The sequence below is a fragment of the Pinus tabuliformis genome, chromosome 8 (genome assembly GCF_031772625.1).
Source record: "Pinus tabuliformis cultivar Carrire ecotype Pingquan chromosome 8, CPIR1, whole genome shotgun sequence".
NCBI classification, from domain to species: domain Eukaryota; kingdom Viridiplantae; phylum Streptophyta; class Pinopsida; order Pinales; family Pinaceae; genus Pinus; species Pinus tabuliformis.
Window position 1 is genome coordinate 466,574,816 of NC_142294.1, and position 6,245 is coordinate 466,581,060.

Sequence of the window (6,245 nt, forward strand, 5' to 3'; positions counted from 1 at the left end):
CCTGGTCATGTGAGGTTTGTACCAAACCTTTTCCAAGACCCGAGCATTAGATTGCCTTGTTTTGTTTTAATTCTCTGCCTAATTTACTGTAAAAACCCACTCTCTCATCCTGGTCAGGAAAGGTTTGTGCCAACCCTTTTCCAGGACCCAAGCTCTAGATTTGTTTTAATCTAATTCTCTGCTTCTTAGATTGTATGAACAAGGAAACAAACAAAAGGGGCAGAGGAAGACTCCCAAAAAGAGGTCGAGGAACGAAAGATCTAGGCAGAATCACCTATATCCAGGAAATCATTGCAAGAGTTGAATCAAGAAACGCATCAAGGGGTGTTGTCAAGGTAAGATCTCAGACGGGATCCAAGTTTCGCAACCAAAGCCCTCCTCAACAGCAAAATAGAGTCCAGAGAAGAGGGAGAAGGGAGCGAAGGATTTGAAGAAGTAAGTGTTGAAGGTCTTGAAGAAGAAGAGATAAAGGGGGTAAATCCTCTGCTTGATCGAGGAAGCGTTGTTCAACAAACTCAGTCGCGTATCGTGGAACAACCGAAACCTATTGAAATTCCAAGCGAATATTGGAGAATATTCATGGCCAACAACACAGCTTCTACAATTGAATTTCCAATTTGAGAAATTAGGGACGATGCACACATGAAACCTATTCCTCTAACAGCATTACCTAATTTCCATGGTCTCTCTTCCGAGGATCCGGATACATTCCTCTTCGAGTTCAATGTTGTCTGCCGAGGATATGATTATATTTCAGATGCTCAAAAACTGAAGATATTCCCTACTACTTTGAAAGGGACAGCGTTGCGTTGATTTATGGGTCTAGGAGCAAAAGCTATCACAACATGGGACAATATGAAGCAGATTTTCCTTGAAAAATATCAGGACTACTGCAAGTCTTGAGATATTAAAGAAGAAATCTTCAAGATTATGTAAGAGGATGAGAATATGGAGGATTTTGTGGAACGCTTTAAATACATCCTGCAATGATAGGCCCATAGTGATTTGGATAAGGATATTTTAAAGATAATCTTACTCCGAGTATTAAGAGAAGAATCTCTGGAACTTCTAAATGTGGTATGAAATGGGGATATCGCAGAGGAAGAGTTCGATACTATCTGTGAACTATGTGTCAAATGTTCACAAGGGGTTGTGAGGCATAAGCAAGGGACATGAGCTCTCAAATCATCCAGTAGTGGGGTCACAAAAGCAGAAATTGGGAACTTACTAGACAATTTGAGGACTGACATCCTAAGCACACTGTCTTCACAGCTAGACATTCTGCAAGCAAAACAGAAACAAATGGAAGCCGAAAAAGCAGTGGCCATGTTCTGCCCATAGTGTAGGAAGAAGCACCCACTAAAGAAGTGTCCACTTAATACCATCGAAACTTGTGCAATATGTGAGCAAAACCACTCCACCAGCACGTGTCCATCACTTCTTGGGCTAAAGGCAATTTTTCAGGGAGCAAATGAAGAGATAGACCAGCTTTATTTTATGGGACCAAAGTCATGGCAACCACAACCATAGAATATGAATCAAGGTATGACTCAAGACCCTTCTCAATATTTTAATAATTGGAATTTTGGGTCTCAACCTGCACCATTTCCACCTTCATGGCCGCAGTATTATCAATATCCTATGCCCTGGCAGTCATGGTCACCTCAACCTGGTCCAGTCCCTTCTTGGTCTCAGAATTGGCATGGACCCCCTCTTCCTACAAATCAACTTCCCTAGCCTATGACACAACAACAGTTACAATGCCCACCCAATGCCTCCACCAGTACTCATCCTCTTCGTCCTTAGCTGCCTATTGAACCCAACCCGAACCCGAATAATTGGGGAGCCCAACAGGTTGAAACACTCAACCTTCCTACATATGGTATTGCCACTTCAGAATGCAATGAATTGAATCTTCGTTCCGAACGAGTGGTGAATACAAAGACTTCACCAATAATTGTTGAACAAACTAATGACGAAGTCTCAGAACCAGAACTTAAACACCCCTCTGGGGAAGTTGGGGGTAATCTAACACAAATTATTGTGGAACAACAGCCCCCCACCAAAACAATTGTCACTCTAGGGGGTCACACAGGCCCACCTTATCCTAAGAGGTTGTCCCTAAGAAAACAAATCCCTCAACCTGAATTTGATCTTTTGGGGGAATTACATTATCTATTTGTTAAGATCCCATTGCTCCAGGCCATGAAGGATGTGCCAATTTATGCTAAAACAATAGTGAATTGTGCTCCAAGAATCCTGGAAGGAATCCGAAAGACCGACCTGCTATTCATGTCATGGGGAATTTGTCAAACATAATGTTGGGAAAAACTGTACCCGTCAAATATGGTGACCAAGGAAACCCAATCCTCACAAATCCAAATCAATGGGGTTGATATTTAAAATGTTTTGATAGACCTTGGGGCTGCAATTAACATTATAACGTCAGCAACTGTACTTACTTTGGGCTTACTTAATCTTAAACCAACCCCAACGGTTCTAGAACCTGTAGATTGATCCACTGTGAGACCTGTAGGGAAATTGGAAGATGTAACTATTTCCGTGGATTCTTGGGAATATCCTATCGACCTCTTAGTACTGCACACTCAATCTCCAGGTGGGGGGAACCACCTGATCTTAGGAAGGCCATGGCTTGCTACGGTCGATGCCTACATTGGGTGTCGATCAGGAAACATGGTAATATCAAATGGAGAGATTACGAAGAACCTTGTTCTTTATGCTCCTGCAGAACCAAGCTCGTCAGTCGAACCGAGGTTTACCCTAGCACAAAAGCCTTCCCTCCGGGATGATTCTGAACCTGAAAAGGAAAATATTAGACCAATTCTCACTATTGGGGAAGCTCTTTGTTTCAAAGAAGGAACAGAAGACGACGCTATTAGTACGTTTATCAGTGATCCCGATTCTGTTTCTTGCCCGACCCGGCGACTATTAGAGTCTGTTATGAGTTGTACTACCCAGGAAGCTATTCAACCAGAAACTAAAACTGAAAATGTTCCTATCACAGTAGCCCATAATAGTATTCCAATAGAGATTGATCCAGGGAAGACACTGAACATCAATCCCAATCTATCGCCCTCCCAAACTGAACAATTGTTAAAAATTCTTCGAAATGAGAAGGAGGCCTTTGCTTGGGAATACACGGATATGAAAAGGATTCATCCCAATTTATGTACCCATCACATATATATAAGAGAGGAATGTCATCCTGTTCGCCAACCACAAAGAAGAATGAACCCTGCTTTGAAAAACATTGTTAAGGAAGAACTGCAAAAGCTATTGGATGTTGGGTTTATTTATCCGATCTCTGACAGCCAATGGGTATCCCCATTAGTCATTGTCCCAAAGAAGAACGACAAGTGGAGGATCTGTGTTGATTATAGGGAGCTAAATAAAGCTACCCAGAAAGATCACTTTCCCTTACCTTTCATCGACCAGGTTCTCGACACACTAGCTGGAAAGTTCTTTTCTTTTGTAGACGGGTTCAGTGGATATAACCAGATCCAGATAGCTCCTGAAGATCAAGATAAGACCACTTTTACTTGCCCTTGGGGAACTTTTGCATATTGGGTCCTCTCGTTTGGACTCTGTAATGCACCTGCTACTTTCCAACGAGCAATATTGGGAATCTTTTCTGATTTGATTAATGACAGTGTTGAAATTTATATGGATGATTTTACCCCGTATGGTGATTCTTTTGAAGATGGTTTGGAAAATTTAGAAAAAGTACTTAAACAATGTAAACAAACTCATGTTTCTCTTAGCACAGTAAAATGTCATATGATGATGGAAAAAGGAATTGTCCTAGGTCATTTACTTTCAGCTGCAGGAATACAGGTTGACCCCGCTAAGGTCGAGGTAATCTTAAATTTTCCCACTCCAAAGACACAGACAACGATATGAAGCTTTATTGGTTATGCTGGGTATTATCGACGCTTCATAGAAAAAATTTCTAAAATAGCATTTCTACTTTTCCAACTATTGTCTAAAGATGCAAAATTTGTGTGGACTGATGCTTGTGAATCGGCTTTTTCAGGGATCAAGAAATTAGTCTATGAGGCTCCAATATTGCATGGTCCTTATTGGAAACTTCCATTCCATCTCTACGGACACTTCCCATATAGTAGTTGGAGTAGTTTTGGGACAACAGGAAGATAAGAAGCCGTATGCAATCTACTACGTCAGCAAGAATTTAACTCCTACTAAACTTAATTATATGGTAACTGAGAAGGAATTTTTGGCTGTCATTTATGTTGTTAACAAATTTCAGCATTATATTACAAGGTACCCCACCTTTGTGCATACAAATCATTCATCGTCGGGTATTTGATGAACAAACCTATAACTCTTGGGCGAATCACAAGATAGTTATTATTGTTACAAAGAATTTGATATCACTATTGTAGACAAACCAGGAAAGGATATTGTGGTAGCAGATTTCTTGTCCAGGCTGAATATTAATAATGAAGATACACCTGTAGAAGATAGTTTTCCCGATGAACATCTTTTCGCAATTTCTACTCACACCCCCTTGGTATGCAAATGTTATTAACTATCTTGCTACAGGTAAGGTACCTCATCATTTGCCATACAAGAAACAACGGAGAATTATCAAGCAGAGTGCCCACTATACATGGATATAAGTGTACCTCTTTTACACCGGACCAGACCAACAAATCCAATGTTGTGTAGGCGAGGACGAGATCTATGATGTTCTGAAAGCTGCCCACGATGAACCTTGCGGAGGACACTTTGTTGATAAACAAACCGGTCGCAAGGTGCTACAGATGGGATACTATTGGCCATCTATATTTCGGGATGCTAGAAAATATGTTTGGGGGTGTGCCAGCTGTCAACGAATGGACCAGCCTGTTCGATCAGATGAAATGCCACTGAAGACTCAACTAGTCCTTGAGCCCTTTGAGAAATGGGCTATTGATTTCGTTAGGTAGTTTAGTCATCCTCATTAGAAAGTCCATATCCTTGTCTGTACAGACTATGTGACGAAATGGGTGGAAGCCAAAGCCGTTTCAATAGCCACTGAACAAACTGTCTCAGACTTCTTATTTGAAGAAATCTTTGCTTGATATGGGGCTCTCAGGGAAATAGTTTCAAATGGAGGGGCATAGTTACATCGCATTCAATAACAGCCCTTCTGGGGAAATATGGAATCAAACATTGGGTGACATCCCCATATCAACCTCAGGCGAATGGTCAGTTCGAGAGCACAAATAAAGTATTGGAAAATATTCTTACAAAGACTATGGCTAACCATCGCCGGAATTGGGTTGAAAAACTCCCTGAAGCACTGTGGGCATATGGAACTACATGGCAGAATACAATGAGATTTTCACCATATGAACTTGTGTATGGGAAATACCCTCTGTTTCCAGTGGAATTCAAGGTCAAAACGCTCAGGACAGCTCTGGAAGTAGGCCTAGATCTTACTGCAACCTAGAAACATCGACTGGATCAGCTCAACGAGTTAGATGAAATTTGTTTGGTAGTTGTACAGAACACTACCACAATCCAACAGCAACGAACTAAGTGGCATGATAAATTTATTAAGAAAAAGGTGTTTCAAAAAGGTGATTGGGCATTACTCTATGATTCCCAGTTCAAGGATTTTAAAGGAAAGCTTTGCTCAAGATGGATGGGTCCATATGAGGTCGACACAGTGTTTGACAATGGAACTGTTAAACTCATAACAATAGACGATGCACATACTCCTTTACTTACAAATGGACATCGCCTCAGGTTGTATCACCATCCAACCTCTAGGGATTCCTTTATTAGACAATTTTCTAATAGTAATATATATAAAACGAACATCGTCTCAGGTTGTATCACCATCCAACCTCTAGGGATTAGGGATTCTGGTTTTGAAGTCATTTGTGCAAAAAATTCTTCCTCTGCACCTCATATTGAATATATATAAAAAATAGTAATATATATATATATTAAATAAAATAAAATAAAGTTGAGTTCTGTTGCTACTCCACTTGCAGCTCTCTTTTCCCTTTTTACAGTGCTCTCTTCCCTTTCCCTTGCTGTTAGTCCACTTGTAGCTCTCTTTTTCCCTTTTACAATGCTCTCTTCCCTTTCCCTTGCTGCTACTCCACTTGCAACTCTCTTTTTCCCTTTTGCAACGCTCTCTTCCCTTTCCCTTGTTACTACTCCACTTGCAACTCTCTTTTTCCCTTTTACATCGCTCTCTTCCCTTTGCC